General features: G+C 39.4%; 1 non-coding gene across 1 annotated transcript; it reads left to right on the forward strand.

Annotated features, from left to right (window-relative positions):
• The first annotated feature begins 3,479 nt into the window (after positions 1-3,479).
• Positions 3,480-3,662, forward strand: LOC114611827. The gene has a single exon (XR_003709902.1). It is a non-coding gene; the product is annotated as a U2 spliceosomal RNA (small nuclear RNA).
• The last annotated feature ends 10,113 nt before the right edge of the window (positions 3,663-13,775 follow it).

Consider the following 13,775-nt stretch of genomic DNA (forward strand, 5'->3'; position numbering starts at 1 on the left):
TGTGGGACAATGAAGGCAAGTGCACACATCACATGTGGGACAATGAAAACAAGTGCACACATCACGTGTGGGACAATGAAGACAAGCATGGTGATCACAAAGCTTATTAAGGGCAAGAATCCTGGAGAGGGACACCAGGGGTACATCAGCATTTGGAAAGAGCTCAGCTTGCATTTAGTTGAAACTTAAGTCTACTAATATTTTGTTGACTTATTTCTAAATAATACATGTATTTATAATAATATATAGAATAAGTAATAATAATTAAGATAGAGTAATTAATATATAATAATTAATATATAACAATTAATAATACATAGAATAATAAACATTTTATATTTTAGTATATTTGTGTGTAAAAATTCAATCACATTCTTCTCGCAACCATGTTCTCCTTCCCATATAGCTAACCAAATAGAGGTATTAATTTCTTTATTTCTGAAAATATTAGCCTGGTTGATTGGAAGAGAGATGGCCTTAAATAATAATAGCAAACCTCCTATGATTGTGTTACATAAATTTAAGAAAATGCTATTAATCTTTGAGTGTGAATGCAGACTTGACTTTTAAACACAAAGTCTTCTATTAGTTTAATCCATGGCAACGAGAGATTTTTCTCAAACCAAATAGTTCCAGAAGGATCTATTTTAGTAGCAACATCTGTGAACCATTCTAAAGAGCTGCAATAAAAAATAAAATCATATAATATCCGAACAGAAATGAGAAAGCCAAATTGTATTTCTCTCTGGAAAATGAGCTCCAAATTGTGTTCAAAACCTACAGACTATTAAGGGGAATAGTAAAATAATATCGTATTTAAGTGATTTAAAAAACAAGGCATGCACACCATTGAGTTCTTGATTGTGTTAAGGACATTTTCAATGCCAACGCCAATGTTGACCTAAAAGGAGCTAGAACCGAGGAGGCAGTGAAGAACATTTAATGCAATTTGCCCACTCTCCTTAGCTCTCCCCGGTTCATTTTATAGACCTTTTCTAGGTGAGTATGCCGAAGTACAGCTTTTGGCCTTGTGTTTTGTTTATTGGTTTGTTTAAAAAAAATCTTATTGGTTGTCAACCCAGTGGCTCTTGAAGTCCAAAATCAGGAGCGCGAAGGTTTTGGGGCTCCATGAACTGTCTACTCTGATCTTTTCCCTGCTTCCCACTTTTGTAGCAGAATATTTCTCCCACTACTTTGTATAAAGGTCGGCGATTGGGCTGTATGAGAGGTAGGCGGAGTGAGGAGTCAGGAGGAGAAAGAGGAGGAGCTAAGGAAGAGAAGGAGGACCCAAGGAGAAAAGGGGAAGATGGAGGCAGATGTGCGCATGTCTCTAGCAGTCTAAGGTAGTTGTAATATCTAGGTTAGGTATTGGGTAACACCTCTATTGTGTGGGAAAATTGTTAATTGAGTATTTCTAAACATATAAAGCCTTTGGATAATAATTAAGCTTTAGAGTCTCATTTCTACCGGGTACTGCGTGGATGGCGGCATGGTCTGGGCTCAGCCAAGCCTTGTGGAGACAGTGTGGTAGATAGAGCCATCTCCTACGCTGGCATCTCGTGGGTGGTGCTTCTGGCCAGTCAGAGCCAAGCAGCAGCAAGAGCACGCTGCGGCTCTTGGCCTCAGGCCTTGCCTAGCTGGGAACATGGCGGCACTGTAACAACAATCCAGATTAGATGCCGCTGTTTTAAATTTTAACCATAACACACTTTAACCCTCAGCCTCTTCCCTGCCTCTTCCTCTCTGTGTTTTTATTTATTTATTTATTTATTTATTTATTTATTTATTGAAAAATAATGGTCTGTTTTAATAGTTTAGCATATCCCAAATGCTATCGTTTTAGAATTTCATCAATAAAAAACATTATTAACGAGATACTTTATACTTTGATGAAGTTTCAAAACCCAATGTATACTTTGCATGCATAGAACCATAGTGTTTTGAGGGCTCTGGAATCAGCTGAGCCTGGTGGCTTCCTTGTTAAATATTTCTGCATTTATTAATCTATGGTGAGAATCTTCAGCTTTTGAGAAATAGTAACATTCATTTTTGAGTATTTTTTCTAATTGTGGTAGAATATTCCTAACATAAAATTTACCATTTCCTCCACTTTTAAGTATACCCTTCAGTGATATTGGGTCAACAGTGTTACAAGCATTATCATTATTCATTTCTAGAAACTTGGCCAGAGTGTGGTAGCCTCTATTCTATGGTCTCAGCCGATTTGCCTATTTTGAGTACCTTGTGTGAGTGAAGGAAATATATGTCATCATATATCTGGCTTATTTCATGGATCACTGGTCTTCACAGTTCATCCTCATTTTTCTGCTTCTTACTTGAGAGAGTCCAGTTAGCACTATGCTTGGTAACGACATACAGAAGCACACTCTGCAAACCTTTGCTTATATTGTCCCTCTCGTCTCTACATCTTTTCATACCTGATCAGATCCAGGCAGAGCTCAATCTCTCCTTTTCTCCAACACTATTCTCTTCTGAGTTCCTATTCGATAAATATGGTCCATGTTGTGTTACAACTATCATCTAGACGAGCTGTGTAGGGTGGCTGAAAGATTCACACAGCCTTGAGTCCACCAGACCTCGGTGTCAAATACTGTCTCTGTGTCTTCTTGTTAGCTAAGTTTTCTCTGTAAATTCTTTAAACCTGGCTGACTCTCCAGTCCCTTATCTTTAAACTGAAGACAGGCTGTTATGTGAAGCATTTCAGCACTCTGCTTGGCACAGAGGCCTCGGCAGACACCAATCCATTTCTAATGGAGCTTAATCCCAAGTTTTCCAAATAGGCCTGTATCATTGCCAAAGGCTAGAGAAAAATGAATTGCATTATCCAATTGTTAAGTCAATGAAATTATATATATAACAGTAAACAGTACAGTTCCTAGCAAGAAGGGCCTTAGTAAATGGCCGTTCTGTTGTTACTGTTTACAAGTATAAACTTCAGTAGGAAATGGCTCGTGCGTGGTTCATCCTTGGGTTACTAACAATGTTTCACAGTATATAGTTGGTGTTCAGCAATTACTCATGGGATGTGAACTTTCAAAGAGCTGGGTGAGACTTGTGAGGTAGGAAATCATGATTCCAGCAACCAAAAGACAGGTGCAATCATAGTATCTATCTATCTATCTATCTATCTATCTATCTATCTATCTATCTATCTTCTTTTCTTTTCTGTTTTATTTAATTTGTTTTTTGAGACAGGGTTTTTCTATGTAGTCCAGCTGTCCTAGAACTCACGCTGTAGACTAGGCTGGCTTCAAACTCAGAGACCCATTTGCCTGTACCAAGTGCCGAGATTAAAGGCTAGCACTACCTCAGCCAACTGGTAGCATTTATTATTAAAAGAGTTAAGAGTTAAGTGCCTGTAAGTTTAGCAACTAACATAAATCCAGAAGAGATGCGAAGAGGAGAGTATAGGAGAGCACAGTGTCCTAAGTTACTTTTTGGCAAAACAACATACATACTTGACTTCTTGGACTTTTGGCTGAGATCAAGTGGATTATCTGTTCTTATCAACTTAGTATGTGATGTGTCCTCTGTCCAAGGACAAACAAGTTAAATGGATTTTTGGAGCAGAAAGATGGAATGGAGCATGTTCATTCCACTCATCGGTCTGGTGTGATCTCTCCTCAAATGGTCCACACCCTTGGTTCAGTAATGTGGAGTGTATCCACACCGTTGTGAACAGCAAGCATCCTGTAGTTCTCAGACTCTAGTCTCACTAAACACTTCCTTCACTCTTGAACCAGCCTTTGGCCATTACATATACATCTATATATATATTGCTAAGTAGAAAACGTTTTAAAAAGAAAGAAAAGGACTTTGAGTGACAAAAACTTCCCCCTTCATTTCCACAGAAGGATTAAAGCAGACAGGAAGCAGAGATATCATAGCATATGCCGCCTGTCACATGCGGAGTAAAGGAGACTGAAACTTGGAACAGGCGAGTCTTCGGCTAGGAAGCCAGAAATGAAAGTTAAGTCCTGTCTAGGAAGCAAGGGGAGGAGCAGTTCCGGAAGTCCTGGCCAGCCTCTGGGTATTAGAAGAGACACAGACCAAAAGCTGAATGAAGAGAGAGATCAAGTCCACAGTCTGAGGGCAAATAGAGGACACCAATCAGAAGACAGAGAAATGGAGAAAAAGAATGGAGAAGGAAACTGCAATAATCTCAGACTGTCACGGGCTTGTTTTAATGGTCTATCAGGGGCTTCCTTGTTAGTCGAGGAGGGGCAGATGTCTGAAGGAGGAAGCAGATAAAAGAGAAGTCTTTATACCCCATTGACAAGTTGGCCCTCTTAAGAACTGAGGCTCATAAATCTTTTTTGTCTGATTCCATCAGTGTGAAGATATGTCTTAGGAGGAGAGAGGAGCTATTGAAAACCATGAAACACAACAGGATTTGTCGAGATTCCACCCGCTTTCAGATGAGCCTGCTGGGGAAAGAAGGTACTTAAGGAAAACAAAGGGGAAAAACTCCAAACCCCCAAACTTTTAAACTTAAAATCATTAATCCCAGTGTTTAGTCCTTCCCCACCCTTTCTTTTTATAAGTGACCTTTGGCTGCTCCAATCCACTGGACTTTGGATCTCCTTAGAGTCAATTTCCTTGCAATTTTCAGGACTTTGTATCAAGCAGATTCATTGAATAAAACCAAATATTTTTCTTTTTATTCTATGGTGACTACTTGGATGTTTTGACTCGCATACTTGTTCCATAATCTTGCTCAAAGTTAAAGTCTCTCTGGTGCACATATCTGAGATGTAAGGTTAACCCAATGAACAAAGAAAAATGAACTTTAATAAGTCATTTACCTAGTACAAAAAAAAATCAATCCCTTGGTTACAAAAGATTAGAGAATACATTTCCTGCTTCACAGCATAGCTGTGTTACCTGTAACACCTGTAGGGACCTGGGTAGGCAGACAGTAGAGCCTCCAGTACATGATAGGCTGAGCAGACAGATGGGAAAGGCCCCTTATTTGCTCTCCAGTAAGTGAGTTCAGGGATGCAGTGATGCTTGTATGTTCATAGGTTCTCACCATCTACTGTGAATGGAAGTACAGCTTTGCTAATGTGGAATAAATAATGAAGAATGACACAGGATGCTGATACCCCATGCATGAGAAGGGTTGCAATCCCACCTTCTGCTGTTGCCCATTGACAACATCCTGACACTCATGCGGTGGAGCCACTGACCAATCAAGGGCATTGAGTCAGTCGCCTTCCACTTCTCTGCACGGATTGTCTCCCTCCTTGCCTAATGGCCTTACTTCCTTGTCCTCTGGTGACTGAGTTTTCTAGTTCTTATCTAGGCAATTTTACCCTGTTTGTTTGTTTGTTTGTTTGTTTAAATGATCACTTACTGGCATAAAGTCAAGGTGTTGGCATAACTTTATCCCTTCCAAGGTTTCAGGGAGCATCCGCTCTTTTTTTTTTTTTTTTTTTGCCTTTCCCAGCTTCTGGAGACTGACACCTAATCTGTCCCTCAGCCTTCTTCCCAGTCTCCAAGTCGACTGATATAGCACCTCTTTGCCTTTACCCAACTATTGGTTTCCTTTTTCTTCTCCCAGTTGAAAAAGTTTCTCCACTTTTAAGTATTCAAGTAACCTTAGAGTCAAACTGTATCATTTAGGATAATCACCCCATTCTCAAAGTCATGTCTGCAAAAACTGCTTCTGCTGTGTGATGGGTTCTATGGATTAAGGCATGAGCATCTTTGAAGGTGGTTATTGTGCCTACTGCACTGGTATTCTACAGCTTCAGGTTCTATAGGGAAGAAATGAAGCCTATTCTCTCTAAGAAAAGCTTCTGTCTCAGAAGCTGGCTGAAAGAATTATGGAGAATACAGTGTGCTAATTCACAGTAAAGTTGCACTGGCTGATACAGCTTACAGTTTCTTGTAGCATTGGACCATAACTCTTAACTTTGGACTCTGGCGATATTTCATTGTGTAAGCAGGAGAACCTTTGTTCGATCCAAGCACCTATGTAAACAAACAAGCCTGGCTGTACATGCCTGTAACTTCAGCACTGGGGACACAGTCAGATCCAGGGCTCACTAGTCAGCCAATCTAGGTGAAATGGTAACTTCCAGTTTAGTAAGAGAGCCTGTCTCAAGGAAATAAAATGTATGTGTTCCTTTAGCCTCCACATATACACACACACATGCATATACCCACACTTTCATGACCACAGAGAGACACACACCCAGAGACGCACATGCACAAATACACACAGAGACATACACACAGAAACAGAGGTACAGACACACACACACATACGCAACACACATATACATGTATACATCATATATACAAACTTACACCATGAAGAAACCTTTAAAAAGTTGGATTTCTGGCTATTTTGGGGGTAGATCTGTGCTTTTTTTGATTTCAATAAGACTTTTTTCTGTAAAGAAATCCTATAATGGAAATGAAGAAGGGAGAAACTAAAACTGAAAAGACTCCCTCCCACTACGAGGGAGGGGCAGTGACTACAACTGTTGGTTTTTCTCCCTTTCTGGTCTCCTTGTGGAGTGTTGAAGGTTGAGCAACTTTGGGCCTGGGCTCACATGTCAGTGGCTGGGGAGAAGTTGACAATGAGAAGCCCATGTGTGGAATGGAGAGCCTGTTGCTTGTTTCCTCCCTTTACAGAGTGAGTTTTCATCATTCATCCAGTAGGAACAGGAACATTTAACTAGGTCTGATTCTGAGTAACTTCCTAGTGAGAACATCTCCCACTATAGGATGTGACTACGCTTTTTCTCTCCTGCTCTCCATTAACCCTCATGCTTAAGTATATGCTGAATCTTTTTCTTAATGAAGGCAAACTTTGTCACTGAAAAAAAATATACTTTCCTTAATTCCTATTTTCTTTCTACCTCTGTATTTGTCTTAGGAATATTCTGAATCTTATTACAACACTGAACACTCTGTGTGGATTATAGTATATGCCCACAGTAGTTACCACAGGCATTTACCTGACAAGAAACAAATTAAGGGACAAAGGGTTGAGTCTCGGCTTACAGTTTGAAAGTGCACAGTCTGTCACGACAGGGAAGGCACAGCAGCAAGACTTTGAGGCAGATGGTCACATTGTATCCTCACGCAGGAAGCAAAGACTGGCTAGGAAGTAGGACTGAGCTATAAAAGCTCAGGACTTACCCACTACCCTTACTGTGACCCACTTCTAGCAAGTTCTATAACTTTTCGAAACAACAGCACCAACTAGGGACTGTGAGTTCAAATACATGAGCCTATGGATGGCATTTAATATTCAAACCACAGCAATTCTCAGTAAATACTGTTCACATAAATGAATAACATCTGGACTAGATTGACTGACCCATGATCACCATAAATATTGAACAACACTCACAGTGTTGTTCACATTCAGGCTTCTCTGGTTTTCTAAGTCTCCGTGTGTTGTATTTCCTTAATCTTTTCAAAAAAAATCTATAAAATCGGTATTCTTAACTCTACTTCAAGACTGAGGACTTCAAGAGAGTTGCTCATGATGCAGCTATAAGAAAGTCAGTGTTCAGAGCAAGGTCTGCCTGACACCAAAGCCCATGGGACTTTGTGGCCCTTATATCCTCTGTTGCTCCTAACCCTTCCGATTCCATGAGAAAGCTAGGATTAGATCTGGGTGAGTAACCTCTGAGCTCAGGACCATAATGGCTAGGGAAGGAGAAGAGCATGAAGGGTCTGTATTGCTCTCAGGTATAATTATGGGCACGGTTGGTTTTGGAATCCACCATTTCACACTGTCTGTGTTTAATTCTCTTAATCATGCTATAATGGTCATGTGTATTCTTCAGAAGATTAGATGAGTCCTTTTGGCGGCTATAAATGCCCTCTGCATGGATACCTCACCCACTCACTCTTCTCCTTGTATGATTACACACACACACACACAATTTAGTAAATACTTTCTAAAGGATCAAACAAATTGCCAAGCTTTGTAACTGAATCCTGCTTGGGGTTAGCTTTTGGAGATCTGACATCATGACCACAAACCCTTCCCTGTGTAATTTTGATTTTCTCAAAGTCCTAAATGGTAGCATAAAAGATAATGATTTTTTTTCCTGATTCCTAAGATATGTTTTTGTTGTTGTTGAAATATCAACTTAAGAGAACTTTTTTGTATGTGCTTCTGGCTCATTGGTGACTCCAGCAGTTAACAGGTATACCAGTTAGCCCCGCAGTGGCCCTTACTGCTGTTGCTATGTTAGGTATTTAGTAGAGAACTCAGAGGCAAGTGATTGACTGAGTGAACTCTATAAACATAGAATAGAAGCCCCTGGAAGCCATTCTAGTTATTTTTCCTTGCTCATATTATTTGTTCACAATAGAAGAGATAGGTTTGTGGTATATGATATAATAGAGCATTTCCCCCTATTTCTTTTATATTTGTTTGAAACTCAAAGGAAAATTTTGGAGGATTTATATCCTTATGCTTGGATTTTCCACCAGCCTATTTACAACATTCCTTGTTCCGTAGAGCTCTTAAGATGAGTAGCAACAGAACAAACTGCAAGACCTTCTGAGTGGCTTGCAAATGCCAAGAAATAATTTAGCTGTGATAATTTTTTGCACACATATCTTATATTCTGTTGTAGTCATGGAAATAAGGAGGCATATGACTACTCCTGGTTAGAGATTTACAGACTCTCAAAAGATACTTTGAATGGAAACTAATTGACTCAAAGGCGATTGCTAAGAATCTCTTTGACTGATATGAGGAGCCATGTTAGGCATTAAATACACAAAGATGAATAATGTTTCCCAAACTGATCAGTCAGGACACTGGTTCCCTCAGAAATCAACAAATCATTGACAATTAATTTCTTCAGACATAGAGAGATAATTATAATTTTCTTAAGTACCCAGGAGGACCAAATTATCTGTATGCCAGTCTTGCTGATAAGTTTCATACAAAATTCTGGTGAGAGTTTATAGATTTGTAACTAAGCCAATATTTAACTCTAAAATAATAAAAAACATAGCAGTAAAAACTGAATTGGGCTAATTCATGATAATTAATCTCTGGAGTGTTATCTGAAATGTTATCTGCCTCCACAAAAAAGAAAATGAAGGGAAGACATTTGCCAAGAGAGGAGGAAGCTGGGAGATTGAAGGAGTACAGCTCTGCATTTTGATGGTGTCTTTTTCTGTTGGGTTGATCTGCTGCCCTAGGAGCTTTGCTGTTTCCCTGTAGACGTGATGGCCTGGGTGATGGTATGCAATGGCCAGAAAGATTTAGAAGGGTGAATGTTAGAAAGGGTAGAGAAGAATGAAAACTGGGATCTCAGTGGAGACACGAGAATGAATATACAAAGACTTTGGAAAGAATGGGATAGGAGAGGTAGCAGGAAGTGGAAAATGAACAGAGTGAGCCACGAGAGAGCAGTGAGCAGAAAGGAAGTGTGACGATGAGGCAGGAGCTATTCTGATGCCAGTGAGATGAAGAAGGGACAGAGATGGGAATGAGTGATGTTTGGAAGTGGCAGGCATCTGAACATGCGCTTTCTACTTGTTTTGTAAAAATCAAAATTGATCTTGCTCAAAATCAAAAACAAACTTAAGAAACCAGGCTTCAGTGGGAGAGATGGTATAAACTGAGATTCAGTTCTCTCATCTCAGCAATGGATTCCGTCTGTTGTTGGCACTGACAGCTGACAACATAGTCAAGACACATTAATAAAGAGGCACAGTCTAATCCTAAGCAGGGATCCCAGCTAGCTCCATGAGCCAAGCAGAAAAGCTCCATTCTCCAAGAAGTCTGAAAGTTATTCTCTGCCCTGCTGTCATCTAAGCCCTAACCTAAGACTTTACTTGGAAAACCTCAGGAACAAGCCCTTTGGGGCTGGGGCTGAGGCTGAGGTATACTGTGGCTGGTAAGAAGCTCCTCTGCTCCTTAACAGGTAAAAATGCAGCCTCGAGAAGAGAAATAACAATATTCAATTTAGCTGGTGGCAGGTAATCAGTATAACAAAGCCTGCCTCCTTTTCCCTCTTTGGAGGTACAGTATTGGGTACTGCTTTATAGACTGACTTGGTCATCAAGTCTCTTCTTTGAATCCTAATACACACACACACACACACACACACACACATACACACACACCATAAAAACTCTCCAAAGAATGTCTTATATTCATTTCAGGCTTTACATTAGACTGTCAGTGTTAGGGAAATGTTACATCACCCATGCCATCACTTCTACAAGAAAACAGCAAAGTTCCTAGGGCAGCAGATAAACCCAACAGAAAAAGGTACCATCAAAATACAGAGATGTATTCCTACAATTTCCCAGGAGGTGTTAACTGTAGGGTCAGTTAGTGAGGAGAAAAATATATCCTCAATTTTGTCATTGTTGTTCATCCCCCAAACTATAACTTGTCAAGAAACACACACACACACAATATGTTGTCCAAAAGGGCCTCGACTCACACCAATCCTCCTGCCTCAGCCTCATGAGTACTGCAATTACTGGCATCTTCTATCATGCCTGGTTTACAATATTTTAATTTTAAGCAAGAACAATCTTGTAAGTTATTTTATTTTTCCAGAGTATAAAACTAGAGCAATGGGCTATGCTGAATCAAGGTTAGTGTCTCTGGAAAAATGGGTGTGACAATTTCACTTTGATTTTCAAATATATCAGGAATGCTGATGGTCAATTCGGCTATAAAAAAAATCAGGAATTATGTTCAAATCCCTTTGAGTTTTAAGAGCTTATGTCCCTGTGTTCAACAGCGCCTGGACATTGTAACTTATCCACATCAATCTTCGTGGTCGATAGCTAGTTAAGTGATTATGTTGTTTCCCCAGTGAGATTTTAAATTCACTAATTATCTTTTGATGTTTTGCATATTTAAATTTCATGATCTTTGAGCATCAATCAAGAAGATCTGAGGAATTATCTGTACATTAAAACGTGACTATACATTTCATTTCATGCTGTATACTTTAATTATGTGAGCCAGCTTCCTGTTCTAGGTTGTCCTCACTCTATATCGCTGTGTGTGCATAAAAACATTGCTCACCTGCCACCTTAAGCATAGCTTCCTTTTAATAAGCTTTCGGAGCCTAAGTCAAAAGATAAATAAAAATTTAAAACCCACTACCAGTTATGGAACACCTCCTCTCGAGTTGTTCATCAGAGGTGTCCTGGACACCCCTAAAATGATACAGGCTATTGTCACTGTTCCTGGTTGACCATGAGAGCTTGGTGGTGAGACCCTATTGGTAAAGATACTGTACACATTTTTTCAGGACATGGAGAGATCATGCTGGTGTTAGCCCCTGAGCTTCTTCCCTGCCATGCAGATCTCATAATACTGGAAGGTACTGTGCAAACAGTGGAGAAGAAAAGGCATCAGTTGGCTTGTTCATAGCTGTGAAGCCTGTGGACTGTGATGATGACTAGCCTAGCAAGATGTGTCCATGGCTTGGATGCTATAACAGCTTGAATATGTAACAGCTGCTTTATGATTGAATTTAAGGCCCACTCTACAGAAGGTAATATATGCTTGTAACTGGAAATATAACCAAGGACACATGATTGAGGAGCTCACAGGCTCTAGAAAGGCAACTACTGCTGTTATTGTGATGAATGGACATAGTATCAAACTGTTTTCTAACTCTGTGTCTATGTGTTTACTGATGCAGCTCTCAGGCCTCATCAGCTAAGTTTCTTGGTGCTGTGGACGATAGTCCCTGAAGAAACTTATAGCTGGTCAGAGTACAGAAAATAAGTCACTGTGTAGCTCCCAGTCACAAATGAGGCATCTGTATCACATCCATTCTCCATGGCTCAGGGATAATTAAAGAGAAAGCGTCAAAATGGTTATTATAAGAGCCAGAGGGTAGGAGGGACTTGAGCAGCAGCAGCAGCAGCAGCAGCCACCTCCACCACAAAACAATGTCCTCTAGACATGGTAAAACTGCTGTACTCATGAACTCACAGTAGCCATGGTGGCCTGCATGAGACCTGCACAAAGTTAAGCCAGTCAACACTCTAGCATGGATTGGGAAGGGGTTGATGATCCCCCACCCCTAACTGAGGACCCATGGACAGTTGATGGCTTCTTGTGAAGTGAGAATCAGTTTTCTTTAAGGATATGTCTCCTGGTAGGTCGACATGCTACAATTCTGAACCCATTCCCAGAGGTATACAGGCAGCACATTGGAGTCAATGGATTATTAAATAAAAACATGAACAACAGAGGGCTGAAAATTGGAGGGAAAGGAAATGAGAGTTAATTTAAAGGAACCCAAGAGGAGTGGAGAATGTGTATCATCAAAGTGTACTGCATAAATTTTACAGATGAATAAAATATTTTTGAAAAAGTAATTCAGTCTGCCTTAGCTTTTGTGAGTACTATTTTAAATGGGAAAGTTAATAAAGTAAGCACTTGGCTCGCTGGTTGTTTGCAGTGTAATGACTAGTATCCTATGTCATTTAATATTGATATTTCTCACTCTGGACACATATTCTGTATTAAGTTTAATGTCTTTACTATTTTTCAATAGTGTTACAATTATTTCTCAAGAGGTCCTATATACTTTTGTTACACTTATTCCTAGGTATCTGATGTTTTTGTTGTTAATATTGTTTAAGTTATACCTTCTGATTTTTGAATTCCAGTCATCTGTGAATATCTTCTGATCTGCTCATTTGTTCCTGCCGATTCTCTTTCAGTCCTGCGTTTATAATCAAATCATCCAGACTGATGAAAAACTTTGTCTCTTTTCCCTGGTTTCTTCTTTTTTTACTTCCTGGTTTTGAGGTGGGAGAGATTCCAGCTTAAATGATTTCAGAGGTCAACTGTTTAATGCTTCACATTTTTATATTTTAATTAGATACTTTAAACTTTTCTTATAATGTGTGGTATCTGTCGTGAGTTGTTTGAAGCATATTTGTCATTGGAACAAATGAAGCAGTCTTGATTCGGATTGTCTAAAAGTGTTTAGCATTTCAGAAGCTACTAAATTCGGTCCCCTGTTTTTCTACAAGCCTTAGGCTCCTCAGCAGATGCCTTTTCTTCTTTTAACCTGGAATGTGGAAACTACCGGGAAACAAATGCTTTGCTAGGCTTAGCTTTGTTTAAGAAGAAGGTTGCATTTCTGAGGACAAAGGAGACTGAAGTACATTTTCTCTTGCTCATGTAATACTTCTCTGTATCTGATATCTCTAGTTCTGTACGGATACTAACTCAGCATTGAGGAGTCGTCTTGCTATGAGTGAAGCAGGTAGGTATGAAAAGGATGATCCAGCTCATGGGCTTTGTGGGAGGGTTTATAAAATATTCTGGCCGATGTCTGGCATGTGCACGTGTGTGTGCATCTTCGTGTGCACGCACAACTCAGCTATATTATGTTTTTCATGAGCCAGTTTTGATAAGTTTTTTTTTTCCAGGAAATTGCCTATTCACTCAAGTATGTAGATTTATGAACACAAGATTACTCACTTTCTTCTTATTGTTTTCTCTCTAGGCTGCATCTACAGATACAGCTCCTCTCTTGTATTTCTAATACTGGTTTTTTTTTCCCTGTTAAGAAATCTGGCCCAAGATTTATCTATTTTATTAGCTTTTCAAAAATAATCTGTTGATCAGGTGTTTTTCTCTAAGATAACAAATTGATTTTCAGTAATTTCTGCTCTCTTGTTTCTTCGGCTTCATGCTGTGTTTCACACATCTCTTGAGTTAGATATATAATTCATTAATTTTTACTGTAACATAATATGTAAAGTTA

The sequence above is a fragment of the Grammomys surdaster genome, unplaced genomic scaffold, assembly GCF_004785775.1.
Source record: "Grammomys surdaster isolate TR1022 unplaced genomic scaffold, NIH_TR_1.0 126124, whole genome shotgun sequence".
NCBI lineage: Eukaryota > Metazoa > Chordata > Mammalia > Rodentia > Muridae > Grammomys > Grammomys surdaster.